Source organism: Gopherus evgoodei, chromosome 11, assembly GCF_007399415.2.
Source record: "Gopherus evgoodei ecotype Sinaloan lineage chromosome 11, rGopEvg1_v1.p, whole genome shotgun sequence".
NCBI classification, from domain to species: Eukaryota; Metazoa; Chordata; order Testudines; family Testudinidae; genus Gopherus; species Gopherus evgoodei.
Window position 1 is genome coordinate 21327711 of NC_044332.1, and position 14714 is coordinate 21342424.

A 14714-nucleotide genomic window follows, 5' to 3' on the forward strand; every position below is an offset into this window, starting at 1 on the left:
GTGTATCTGTGAGTGCTACAACCTGGCAGGTGTGCCTGCTCCCCCAATCACTGTGAACTCCACCAGAGCTCATGCCTCTTCAACGGCCTTCCTGGCACAGGTTCCCACCCAAGAAATCTGCAGAGCAACAAAGTGGTCCTCCATCCACACATTCATCACGCACTACGCTATCACCCAGCAGGCCAGAGATGATGCAGCCTTTGGATGAGCAGTGCTCCTATCAGTAGATGATTCTGACCCTCCTCCTGAACTTGGGCTTGTGAGTCACCTGATGGGAATGAACATAAACAAGCACTCGAAGAAGAAGAAAAAACAGTTACTCACCTTCTCATAACTGTTGTTCTTTGAGATGTGTTGTTCATGTCCATTCCAATACCCATCCACCTACCCTGTCAGAGTAGCCAGCAAGAAGGAACTGAGGGGGTGACAGGTCGGCAGGGCTCTATATTGAGTGCCATGAAGGTGCAACTCCAGGAGGCACCCAGGCCAACCTGACAGATGCTGCTAGGGAAAGAAGTTTCCAGCTGCCACGCACACGCACACACACCTGATTGGAAGAACAGTTACAAGAAGGTGAGTGTGACTGGTTGGATCACAGAAACTCCCTTGGGGCTGCCAACTAATGTGCCAAGACTACTACTGCTCATGCTTTCCTGCCCTGGCAGCTTGGGTCATCAGTGCCCTGCCTGGTTTGAGCCAGACCTGCTAGCCTACTGCAAACCCAGACCCAGGTCTGAATCACATCCCCTAACATCTGTAGGCTTAATTGAAAGCAGCTTAAGAAGTGTTCCTGTCTCTAACACTCAGATGCTCAACTCCCAATGGAGTCCAAACACCAAATAAATCCATTTTACCCTGTATAAAGCTTATACGGGGTAAACTCATAAATTGTTTGCCCTCTGTAACAGTGAGAGAGAGAGATGCACAGCTATTTGCGCCCCCCAGGTATTAATACATACTCTGGGTTAATAAGTAAAAAGTGATTTTATTAAATACAGAAAGTAGGATTTAAGTGGTTCCAAGTAATAGCAGACAGAACAAAGTGAATTACTAAGAAAAATAAAATAAAACATGCAAGTCTATGCCTAATACAGTAAGAAAACTGAATACAGATAAAACCTCACCCTCAGAGGTGTTCCAGTAAGTTTCCTTTTACAGACTATTCTCCTTTTAGTCTGGGTCCAGCAATCACTCACATCCCCCTGTGGTTACTGTCCTTTGTTCCAGTTTCTTTCCAGAATCCTTTGGGGTGGAGAGGCTAGCTCTTGAGCCAGCTGTAGACAAAATGGATGGGTCTTCCAGGGGTTTAAATAGACTTTCTCTTGTGGGTGGAGACCCCCTCCTCTCTCCTATGCAAAGTCCAGCTCCAAGATGGAGTTTTGGAGTCATATGGGCAAGTAACATGTCCATGCATGACTCAGATTTTACAGGCAGCCATTGGCCACATGCTATCTTAAATGTCTCCAGAAAGACTTCTTCTGTGGATTGGAGCCTTCCAAGATCCATTGTTCGTTACACATTCCTTTCTCAAGAAGTTGACCAAATGCTTCACAAAGGGTACTTAAAAGTCAAGCAAGCACACAAGCAGCATTCATAACTTCGAATAACAAAATGATACATGCATCCAGATAGGATGAATAGATTCAGTAGATCATAACCTTTACAGAGAGATGTTACATGGCATATGTAGCATAAAACGTATTCCAGTTATGTCATATATACATTCATAAGCATATTTCCATAAAGCCTTAGAGGGTGCACCGTCACAGTGAATAACCGTTTTTTCTGTGGAATGTGTTTCTCTCCCAGGTAGCAAAAACACTGAGAGTGTCCACCAGTCACTGGTATAAATTCCTTGCAACTGAGGCACTTCTTGAAGTCCAGGGAGCTGGGGATACCTGTCCAGGGGGCTCCCCCTGCCCAGGGGGTTGACAAAAGAACAAAGTCCTTTTCTTTTTCTCCTTTTTTTGGGGGGGGGCAGACGCACCTACAGTGGAGCACCCATAGTGACACTACTTGAAGAAGAAACATCCTGTGGATTTTGGGGCCATTTCATATCACACATATTTTGAGAGCTCGATTTACACTTTTTGTGTTAGTTTTATCTCAGTTTGGATTTTGAAGCTGAGCTTATTTATCTGTTTCTCAGGGTGTTTTGCAATATTGCCCAGAAAAATAATTTTACATTTCTAGTGTGGTTCACTTTTATTTCTCATCATTATAAAGAGCCAGTGTCACTTTTTTATGAGAGATGGAGTGTTACTCATTCTGGCCAAATTCTAGTTTGTATAACTGCATCCCACACTCCTAGATTTCCCTGTAGTTTTAATGGGTTATGATAGACAACACATCCTGTTTTAAACTACTGTGTAAGTGTTGCTGAGCTCTTTTAAACAGGTGTTTTTTTTTCACCACAGAGGTGGCTACACTGAGGTGGCGGGTGAAGGGATTACTAAGGTAATTGGCACAGCAGTTTGAGATCCATGAATAAAAAAGTGCACTCCTGCTCTACCCTCCATCACCCCGTCCATATCTATAAATATACACACACAGTGGCCATCATTATTCTAAGTTCTTCACAGAAAAGTCATAAAATGCACATTGTAACCCAAATACTGATTGAGGTGCTACTGCAATACAAATGATTATTATGAATAATAATAATAATTGGATGAGCTTTGAGGATAAAATACTCTAGAAAGAGGACAGACAAAGAGAGACATGGTTTATGGATAAGTGATGATCCAGTTACTGTGTTGATGGTTCAGAATGCTTTTATTTGTGTTTTTTATTGGAAATATGAGATCATTTTTATTAAATTATACTCCTTTAATGTTGGTTGATGTCTATACTATTTAAGTTTTAAAGGCTTGAATCAATTTGTTAATGAGATCTGTTTTTATCTTAATATTCAGAATTATGCAGATAAAAAAGAATTAGACATGGAAATGTTTAGGCATCTTGAAAAAGCAGTAGAAAGGGCTCTGTGTGATTTAGGAGAGGTTCCAGAAGTCAGCATGTACCAGCCACTACATTCTGCAAGACAACACACTGCTCCAAGTATTTGTAGTCAAACTAAAGAGACCTGCAGTGTACAGCCTGCAAGTTCTTACACAACTTTACTTGATCCTTCTGTGACTGATGATCCAGGAAATGCTACCAGTTCAAAATTTGATATTCTAGACAGTCAAGAGCAGCAGGTGGAAATGACTTCTGACAAGTGGGAAGTTGTTTGTAAGATTGTCCAAAGAATATTACATCAGAACTTGAGAGCCCAAAAGGATGGCTAATGAACTCAACCACAGACCACTGATATGGCTAAGACGAATGTCATGGGGAAGGTGATGTTTCATCATCATCTTCTAACTTTTTTCCCATTGTAATGATAAATAAATGTTCTTGCTGCATATTATTTGATTGTGTATATTCTGTTATTAACCAGTATTAAAGGTGCTGCTTCTTCAAATATCTGCCCCTATGCGTGCTCCACCGTAAGATGTGCCTGTGCACTCTTGACTGAAGACTGTAAAGCAGTGTCCATAGGCCTGCACATATGAGGGCATATAAGGAGCATGGACCTACCACCACTCAGTTCCTTCTCAACCATCTGTGGTTTAATATGGAGCACTTGGTGTCTGCTGTCCTACAGCTTCCTGCCTTTTCTCACTTGCTATGAATTTTTCTTCCCCATAGTATTTATTTATTTATATTTAATATCAGCATAGTTAGGCTTTCGAAGGGGATCCCCCTTCAGGACTTTTGGTTTAATACTTCAGCAATGCTGGATTATACTGAAGACCCTGGAGTTTAAACCCTGCCAGATCTGCCAAAAGCCTTCTCCCTGTAGTGAGAGGCATTCTAACTGTCTCAGATGTCTAGAAGACAAGGTCTGCTCAGGGTTGAAAGGCAGCTCTAGAAAAGACAGAGAGAAGCTAAGTTGAAGTTCCTCTTAATGGAATGCTCCCTAGATCCAGCAGGGTCTGCTTCCTCTCTCCCAATCCTACACCACACTCCCCCATACATTGACCTCAACGTTTCAAGCTGCCCTGGTGACAGCTGGAGCCCTGGCTGCAGCTTTGGGGGCTAACACTTCTAAGAAAAAGAAACTTCTCTCCCCTACTAGGGAAACAAAGAAGGGTAAGTCACCCCACAAATCTCGTTGCTGGTAGACCTTGCATCCCTTAAGGGGTACTGCAGAGGGTCTGACTGAAATTGGTACCCAGGCACCAATACCACATAAGTTGTGTGCAGAGAAGTCTTCTACTCACAGGGTGGCTCCTTCTTCAGTACCATATGCCATCTCTCAGCACATATGACACTCAGCTTCTCTCTATACTCTGATACAGTCACCTTTCTACAGCTCCAAGGTCAGAGAAGCTGCCCCCTGGGCCTCTCCAGTACTACGCGTCAACTCTTTGGCACCAATCCACATTCCTGGTTCTGGCACAGACTCAGGCTATGACCACAGACTATCCTAGACTTCTTTCACTTTCCAGCGTCTGTTTTGGATGAACTGTCCCATTTACAATGACTCATTATGCATCTTCTTGTAAGATTTTTGACATCTTGGTCAAGAGCACTGAGCAACCTTTTTTTCCTGTATCATCTGCTGTACAGCTCTACTATCTACCCCACTTTTTGAAATGGACTATCTCACTGCCTGCCTGCCTGGAAGCACGTCATCTCTAACAAATGGATGCTAGAGGTGGTCAACATGGGCTATTTCATCCACTTAACATTCTATCGCTCCCTTCTTGTTCCTCTGCAGAAATCTCTCTCACGACAAGCTCTTAAAGCAGGAGGTCCAATCTCTTCTGCCTTTGGGGGTGATCAAGCTGGTTCCCACTGAGTTTGAAAGGCAGTCTATTCCAGCTATTTCCTAGTCTCTAAAAGGGGTGGAGGATAGAGACCAGTCCTTGATCTTAGATGTCTGTGTCTTTTCACAGCACTTAAGGGTGGTGATGCTAACCGCCATAATTCCATCCCTAGATCCAGGAGACTGGTTCATCAGCCTTGACCTCCAGGATGCCTACCTTCCTGTAGCTCTCCATCCCCTTACATTTCATAATGGGCTGAGATCAATACCAGTACTTAGTCCTCTCCTTCAGGCTCTCCATGATCTTCACAAAGCAGTAGCATCCCTACATCAGTGAGGCATCACAGTATTCCCATACTTAGACAACTGGTTCCTCAGGGTTCAATCAGTCAGCAACCTCCAAGGCACTATCAGTTACTGGGTCTTTGTATCAGTCTGAAGAAGCCTACACTGACTCCACTCAAGAGAACAAACTTGATCAGAGTCAACGTAGGCTTCCTAATGACCAGAACCTACCTGCCCAAGAAGAGAATCTCCACTATGTCCAGTCTAATCTCGACACTACAGCACACCCCTCATCTGCAAGGACCTGCCTACAACTCCTACAATCCATGTTGGTGTCCATGTTTGTGACATCTCACACAAGACCACACCTCAGATGTCTTCAGATGTGGCTATGGGCTGGACTCTTTAAGGGGTGGAGGGTCTCATTGAAATTCTGCAAGGGAACTTCATTCTGACATCCTCTGCCCTCAAAAATCCTCATGACGGATGCCTCTCTTTTGGATTGGGGTGCGGGGCAGGTGGTCCTCACGAGCGATTATGCTGCACAACATCATAGAACTGAGAGCAATCCATATGCTTTTCAACACTTCCTTCATGACATACAGGGCCATATTGTCAAGGTAATGCTGGACAACAGGTAGCAATGTAAACTGAGAAAGCGAAGGAAGATCCCAGATCTTATGCATAGAATCACTAAACCTGTGGAAATGGTGTGTTTACCATAAGATAGAAATCTTGGTGGTTTATCTACCAGGCCTCCAAAATACAACTACAGACTTCCTGAGCAGGAATATCCATCAGGATTAAGTACTGGAGCTCTGCAATTCTGTCTTCTACAGCATCTGCCAATCATGGGGTCTCCCAGGAACAGATCTCTTTGCTACCCCAACCAATATAATATGTCTTCTTTTCTGCTCCAAGGGAGGTGATTGCGACTACAATTCATTGGAAGATGCCCTGATAACACCGTGGCCTCATGTCCTGTAGTATGCTTACTTGTCTCTACCTCTGATTGTCAAGATGTTGATCAAACTGAGAAAGGAAGGAGTGAGGCTTATTCTCAGAGCACCATCATGGCAGAACTAGGTGTGGCTTGTGAACCTCCTTCACCTTTCAGTGGCAATGCCTTTCTGCCTTCCCTTCAAGAAGGATCTCCTGTAAGAGAACTTAGGCACCCTGAACCATTCCAGCCCTTTATTTGAATCACACAGAGTTTGCGATTTAGCTCTCTGTGGTAGGGCCCAGCTAGGGGAATGCCCAGCTCTCCTGTGCACAAACCCTCTGGAATGTAAACCCAAAATTATATTGTATTGCACTGTATAGAGATCTACATAGTGTACACTCATAAAAATCGCCCTCTTCCTCAGTCTGGAGGGACATATGCACAGCTCTTTGCACTCCCAGCCCCAGTCCCCCAGTTATGAATTGCACAAACAAAAAATAAGTTTATTAACTACAAAAGGTAAAATTTAAGTGATTATAAGGGATAGGAAACAGAACAATGCAGATTACTGAGCAAATAAAACAAAACATGCAAACTAGCCCAATACACTAAAGAAACAGGTTACAAATAGCAGTTTCTCACCCTAAATGTTGTTTTAGGCAAGTTGCAGGGGTTTTGCAGCTCAGAGTTCCAGTTATGTCTCTTCACAGGCTAGACCCCTGTCTCAGCCTGGACTCAGCTCTTGCCTTTCCCCAGCTTAGTTCCTTTGCTTCTTCGTTTCTTCAGGTGTTTTCAGCAGTCTTCCTTCTTGGGCATGGAGGCAATGGAGAAGAGCCTTGATTGACTCACTTCCCCACCTTAAATAGGATTTACATAATGTGGGAATCTTTTGTTTCCAGTGGAAAAATACTAGCAATGTCCAAGGTGGTACTCCGTACCAGATGACATTATCACATGACCTTGCAGTGTTAAGGCAACCATGAGACAGGGTTTACTTGTAACGTCCACAGGAAGGAACTCCAAGAAAATGAGATCAACATCTGCAAAGACCCATTCTATTGTCTTTCCTAATGGCTTATCCAGGCTGATTGCATACTGTCTGGTGAGCATTTCCCAAGTGTAACCACTGTTGTAATTGTTACATAGTCAATATTCCTAACTTCAGATACAGAAGTAATACATGTATACAAATAGATTTCACTGAATATGATTATCCTCACCTTTCCAATGATATCTTACATGACCCATCTTGCATAAACCGTATCTTAGTTATGCCTTATTTATATCATAATATTTCTCTGAAGAATATGGGGTATAGCATCACAGAATGATGTCCAGTCAGTCCTCTTATCTATCAGGAAACCTACTACTTGCAAAACTGACTTGTAGAAGAGGAAACATTGTCATTCCTGATGTTCTTGCCACTCTTTTCCAGCCTCAGAAGTTCTGATGTCCAAAATCCTACCTGTTGGACTTAAAGACACAGGGTTTGTCAATGAGCTCAGCAAAGTGCACTTAGCAGCTATTAAAGCCTTCCTCTCACCTACTGAGAACTTCTGAGTTTTAGCCATCTTACGACTACCAGATTCCTTGCTCCCCCATGGGACCTTAATTTAATTTTCAGTTCCTTAAGGAAACCTCTCTTTGAACCATTGGCTACCTGTTCTCTCTGCCACCTTTCTCTCAACACCTCATTCCTTATAACTATCACTTCACTAGATGGGTGGGAGAACCCAGTGTGCCCATTCACTACGTTCTACAGAGACAAAGTCACATTATGTCCCTAGCCTTGTTTCCTCCTTAAGATTTCTTCATAATACTGTATTAATCAGGAAATCCATCTACCAGAGTTCTATTCAAAGCCTCAGGTCAGAAGCGCTCTCAATTTCTACATAGAACCAAGGCCTTTAGGACCTCTCCCGTATTCTTTCTATCCTTTGCTGAAAGGATGAAAGGGCAGGAAGGAAATCTTCCATGAAAAAATTATCGAAGTGGGTTTTAGGTTGCATCTTAACATCGTATGAGCCTGGAGGAATACAGCCTCCTCACAGAGTGAGAGTACAGTCCACAAGGGCTTGGTCAACATCTCTAGACCTTCTGAAAGATGTTCCATAGCAGAAATCTGCAAGACTGCAACTTGGTCCTTCATCCATACATTTGACAAGCAGTACTCTATCGTACCTGCTTCCAGAGCTGATGCATTTGGTGACACAGTCCTCCAATCTGTCCTGGATTTTCCTCCTCAACACCCACCTCCATTTGAGTTACTGCTTAGTAGTCTCCTACAGTGGAGCACCCATAGGGATATATACTCATAAAAGGAGGAGAGGTTACTTACCTGTACAGTAACTTGAGTTCTTTGAGATGTTTTATCCCTTTCGGTGCTCCACTGTTCCCCTCTGTATTCCTAGTATCAGTCAGGTGTACAGAATACCAAGTGTCTGTATTACATTTCAGAAATATGTACATATAGAAAAGAAAAATATTGAGATCTTTTAAAGATTTATGTCTGTATTTTCAAATGAATGTTTTACTGTGGTGATAACCAAGAGGGGAGTGGGGGCAGGGAGTATTTTCACAGCTTTGTCAAAGTTATTTCCTAGAGATTTGCTGCACTCTGGTCTTTGACAACCTTTTCCTCCTGCCTCAGTGATTTTGCCTTCTCCTATTTCTTTATTATTAGCAACTCTGTTTTTGCCCAACCACCTAAAACTTTGGGTATGAAATCCTGGCTTTGCTGAAGTCAGTGGGGCCAGGACTTTTTCCCAGATGCTTTAGTTTTACTAGTGATCTCCAGCATCCCATTAAAAATAAAATGTCACAACTAAAATCTGGATATAACAATATGGCATTTATTCAAGAACCTCCAGTGAAATGTGGATAGGTAACATATGTTTTAGCATCAGAACTATCTATGAATGAACAAACAAACATAGGTAATGATTTTGGTACCCAAATTTGTACCTTTCAAATTGTTAAAAAGAACAGGTTGCACAACAGAATTATGTTGTTAAATACCTGTTCATTTAACTATATTAGCTTTCTGAGCATTTAGCTCTTGAATGTGGTCAAGCCATCATTAATTCAGTTGGTTTATTGGTAAATTGGATCAAAACTTGGAAAATTATTGGAGACACGTGAAAACCCTGTAGCACCCTATCCGTAAGACTTCAATACTTGAGTAACTCACTTGAAAACATTTTGGATTTCAAGGTTATGTGACCTCACATAGGAATCACATTTTTATTTTGTGGCAGGCAATATGTATAGTAGGATCAACTCTTGTAATTTGGGAATGGACGTGGGAGGTTCCCTGTATATCTACTGATGAGCAACCTTTCCTCTCTCACCCCAATATTCTGGATAGATTGAATTATGGTGTCAGCTGAGTGAAACATATGAGTGGTGGTTACACAAACAGGATGTTCTGTGTTGCAACTATATTTATCCATTTATGCATCCTTTTCTAAATCCTGAGCTGAAATCTGTCACTTCAAATAACTTAGTTTCACAGTGCAGCTGTTATTGTGTATCCGAGAGCTGTCTCACTATAGATAGGTGCAGTGCAGGGGTCAGCAACCTTTCAGAAGTGCTGTGCCGTGTCTTCATTTATTCACTCTAATTTAAGGTTTCGCGTGCCAGTAATACATTTTAACATTTTTAGAAGGTCTCTTTCTAGAAGTCTGTAATATAGAACTAAACTATGCTTGTATGTAAAGTAAATAAGATTTTAAAAATGTTTAAGAAGCTTCATTTAAAATAAAATTAAAATGCAGAGCCCCCGGACTGGTGGCCAGGACCTGGGCAATCCAAGTGCCACTGAAAACCAGCTCGTGCCGCCTTCGGCACCCGTGCGATAGGTTGCCTACCCCTGGTGTAGTGTGTGTGTTTTGTTTGAATTTGCATTTGTTGTCATTCTTATTCACAAAGGATCAGGAGAAGTAGTTGGGCATCTGTCATCCAGACAGTTAACAGAGCGAGACTTCAGCTGTTTTTTTGAAGATTAGGTAGCCAATCTAATGTATTGTATTGTAGTAGTGCTGTTTAGTAGTCATTCACAAAGTGTGTATGAGGAGGTATAAACCTTATTTGATTTATTTTACTGTTGGATTTGTAATTGTTCAAGGATTTTTGATAGTCCAGAGGAATATGAAGTCACCTTAACTGAGATCTTCAAAAAGGCCATTCGATAACTTAAAAGCCATTAGAAGAGGAAGAGCAGCCTTAGTACTAGATAGATTTTTTGTTTCCACCCCTCTCCAGTAGCATCAGATGGAAGAGTATGCCATCTTTTGGGGGTGTTGTTATAATGAGAATTTTTATAGTTTGTATAGCTGTGTATTTTGGAGTGGAGAATGATAATACGCAAGAACAGTGGCAGAAGCCATTCAAAGGCTTCTGAATGCTTTCTCCCAACCATTAAGAGTGTTGTGTTGTTTTTATTTAATTACTCATTGGAAGTAGTCTTCCTTCTGGGTAAAAGTGCTTATCAATGGTAGTGCTCTCAATTTAATTGGCTACAACCTTGTGACCTCAGAGTAATTTTAATAATCCAAATTATTTTTTGTTGTAAATTGTTACTCATTCCTGTGATCTGTCCTCTGTAATAATTGTTTAACAGCTTTGTGCATAAAAACCTCTGTTTTTCTATAATATATTTGTCTGAGACGGTTCCTACTGTGATACCTTGATACTTTAGTTCCTGACATTTTCTGTTTGAGTGTTGATTGCTACACAAAAAGGGGTTGCAATAGCAGCTTTGCCTTGTTCCTCTGTGTAAATTAAGTGGGAGTACAAACTGTTTCTTCCTGCAGAGTGTACTAGTACTGAATCACCTTAATCTAGTTAATGTATTTATCCAGGAAGCCCTTGTGTCCAATATTACAAACACTTGTAAGGACTTTGTGAGCATATAGAACTTCTATCTGCCCAAAAGGGTCCTTGAGATGTCTCCAGTTAGACATCCAAAATCACTAAACAATCTTGAAAATTTAGGCCCAAAAATGTGGAATTAAAAGAACTCATCAAATGTCTGGAACTTTCACTTGTTTGCCTCTAGTCCCTTCATTTACTGTCTAAATAATTGATGTAGGCAAACTAAACAAACAAATGGTCTGCAGGCAAGTATTGAGTAAGCTTTATTCTGCTTTTAAGCATTCACGACAGTTTGGAATAAGGAAAGGATACAATTCAGCAGACAGTAATTTCAAATATATAGTCAAGATGTATCTAGGATTTCTTTAAACACCAATTGTATAGGAAGGCTTGTTCAATAAGAACAACAGGAGTGGGCTCAGAATGCCAGAATATACCAAAGTTTTACTTCCTTGATCTCTGTTGCCAAAGTCTGGTAGTTGGAACATGGAAAATGATATGATTATGCACTTTTGCTATTATAGTACTTTACCAGAATAGTCTGTCAATGTTGTGACAGACCCAGGCCAGTAGGGTACAGGAGTCTGGTAGAGGGCAAATATACTGGTCACGGGATGAGTAGTTTTCTGTTCCCTGAGTGACCAAAGCAGGGGCTGCACTAGAGTAATCAGGAACCTGCTAGAACCAAATCAGGCAGACAAGCTGATTAGAACACCTGCAGCCAATCAAGGCAGGCTAATCAGGGCACCTGGGTTTAAAAAGGAGTTCACTCCAGTCAGGGAGGGGGGAGCCAGAGGTGAGGAAATGTGTGAGGAGCTGGGAGCAAGAGGCACAAGGAGCTGAGAGCGAGAGCTGCTGGAGGACTAAGAAGTACAAGCGTTATCAGATACCAGGAGGAAGATCCTGTGGTGAGGATAGAGAAGGTGTTTGGAGGAGGCCATAGGGAAGTAGCCCAGGGAGGTTTAGCTGACATGCAGCTGTTTCAGGAGGTACTATAGACAGCTGCAATCCACAGGGCCCTGGGCTGGAACCCAGAGTAGAAGGCAGGCCCAGGTTCCCCCCAAATCTCCCAACTCCTGATCAGACACAGGAGGAGTTGACCCAGACTGTGGGGAAGATCACTGAGGTGAGCAAATCTGCCAATAAGTGCAGGACCCACCAAGGTAGAGGAGGAACTTTGTCACAATGTATTTAAGTGATATGTCCCATTTAACATTATCATTTAGATACCAAAATTGAGATAACCAAAATGCATTCAGTTCTCCCTCCCCACAGGCCACTGTGTTGTGATGAAATAGTACTTCTAATACTTTATAAGAATAATTAGGTGGACAGACTCATGTTTGTTCATGGCTTTGGTTTTAGAAATACGAAGTAAATAAATTATTGGTACTAAATTTTAACAATTTTTTGAATAAAGATTTTTCATTTTAAAGGTTATAAAGTTATTTTATTCAGTAACTTTCTTAGATATTTAAATTACTCATCTTCCACATACAGAAACTGAAATAGCAAGTAACACCTCTGTAGCAATTAGGATGCATAACTCAGTTTAGGCCTATAATTATGGACAGTATTTGATTCCAGTTATTTTTATACATCCAATTAATGATGCATGGTACTATTTCTCTAATGGAAGACTTACACAGGTTAGCATAGTATAGTTTGTCAAATATTTAAATAGCTACAGTAATTTCAGTTGTTCCTTGTTTTCTAAAAGAATACTATCAGTCAGTTACTTCATTAAAAGGTATGTAATTGAAGAACAGATGTTTTTAATACATAAATTTGTGCACCTATTTTGAAATGTTACAATTTAGTTAGGTTTGACTTATATTTTACAAGTATTGTGCTAGTATTTACAAATGATCTGTGTATATGATATACCTCAATTAAAACTAAAGCCCTCAAAACCAGAAAGAGAGATTTTTGACTAATAGCAGGATAAGCTTCAACATGTTCACTTGATGGCTAAGATCATAAGTTAAAATTATACACTTTTTAATTTTAGTCAGGAAGCAGGTTTAGTAGTCTTGTATTTCTGGGATTAAAAACTTGGCTAAACCATGACTTAAAGGTAAGTTTGTGGGGGGTTTTTTTAAATGGTCTTGCATATTTCTGTTCTGCATACAGTGGTCTATTTTGAATGTGCATAGTAATGATGATGTAGATTTCAAAAATTGTCTCTCCCACCCAACCATATCTTAAAATAATCCAAAACACTGAGATCTTCTTCAGACTCTGGCAAATGGATTTTGTATCTTCTCTTCTGCCAAGACTGAATCTGACCTGTGTGTTAAACTGGAAGGCCCAAATCTGAAAAAGGCTCAGGGTTACTAGGCCATAGCCAGCAATAATAGTAGTACACAAAAATGGCCCCGGCACGCATGAGCTTGTGCTCCTGCAATGTGGTAGAATGGCAAGTTCTTTAAAGAAAATTTGCACAGTTTGGATGAAAGGATTTATAAGCCCTTAGTACTACTATATTATAAGTAACTTACCTTGTTATATATATTCTTTAGTTATTAACATACACTAAAGGGACATTTCAGAAGCAGCAACCATGTTGAGTTAGCAGTTCTTTGAGTTTTACCTTGTATTATGATAACTCCTTTGGTAATTGGAAGTGTGATGCAATAAAGCAGAGAGTGAGAAATCCAAAGTACAATTCTGTATTTAGGCAGATGCTATTAAGGCTATTGCTACTCTGGAAGAGTGAATGTTAGTTGCAAAATATATTGACTTCTCTAGACAACAGTATTAAGCTGCCCAAATGACTCTGGCTGGTTATATAAAACCTAGAGGATAAAGTCTTAAAATGTAAGATATCTATAGTGTCAGTGGAACAAAAAGCAGTTCAGGTGTGGAGAGGTATGAACGCTGGCATTTGCACACATAGAAAAATATTTAATGAAGTCATTTACAAAGGCCAAAAGTGCACCCTCTAAAAGAAGGTTACCAAAAATGCCTTTGAGGGCAATGCAGCAAAAGAGCTGCTACCACGATACTGGGCTTAACAGTCCAGTTGAAGGCCACAGAGAGGCTCCATATAAACCTGAACGTAGTGACACAGTACTTGGAAATTCAGGATGGCATTTGATTGCAGTATTCTTCAAGTAGAAGTTCTATGAATAAGTACAATACCAGATAAGGCTATAGAAGAGGGGTCGGCAACCTATGGCATGCGTGCCAAAGACGGCATGTGAGTCGATTTTTTTTTAATGCCACGCTGCTGCCTGCTGGAGTCCCCTCTCAGCCCCAGGCCAGCAGCGGGCTGAGAGGGGCCGGCGGCTGGGATCCCGGCAGGCAGCAGCATGCCATTAAAAATCCTGCCCAGCCCAGCCCGCTCTTCTCCGCCCCTCCCGCCAGCATTTGCACATGCTTTTCCAACCTCCGTCAGTTCTGGCAGGAGGTTGTGTTTCCAGGTTAGCGTGTCCATACTGCTACCTGGTGTCCGTGGAGTCTGAGCAGCCCCAGAAGCAGCCCCGCCAGCAGGGGCAGGAAGAGGGACCTGGCCCCACAGGAGTTGCAGTGCCCATGAGGCCTGTAAGTGGGGAAGGGTCCTGGGTTCCAACTGTGCCGCATGCCCGCCTGCCCCAATCACGGCCGGCCCCACTCCCTGTACTCAGGCAGGCTGCCTTGGGGTTGGAGTCCTGGTGCCGGGATGAGCTCGGCTCTGTACTGGGGCAGGCTGCGTCCCATAGCCCGATCCCGAGCCCGGGGGCTGCAGCTCACCGCCTGCTGGACCCTGGGAACAGCTGGATCGTGCTTCTTTCCCCAGCCCAGGTCACTGGA

General features: G+C 41.9%; 1 long non-coding RNA gene across 1 annotated transcript; it reads left to right on the forward strand.

Annotated features, from left to right (window-relative positions):
- The first annotated feature begins 7093 nt into the window (after positions 1-7093).
- Positions 7094-13465, forward strand: LOC115659695. The gene is made up of 3 exons (XR_004002631.1): positions 7094-7104; positions 8102-8107; positions 12869-13465. It is a non-coding gene; the product is annotated as an uncharacterized LOC115659695 (long non-coding RNA).
- Positions 13466-14714: the final 1249 nt, after the last annotated feature.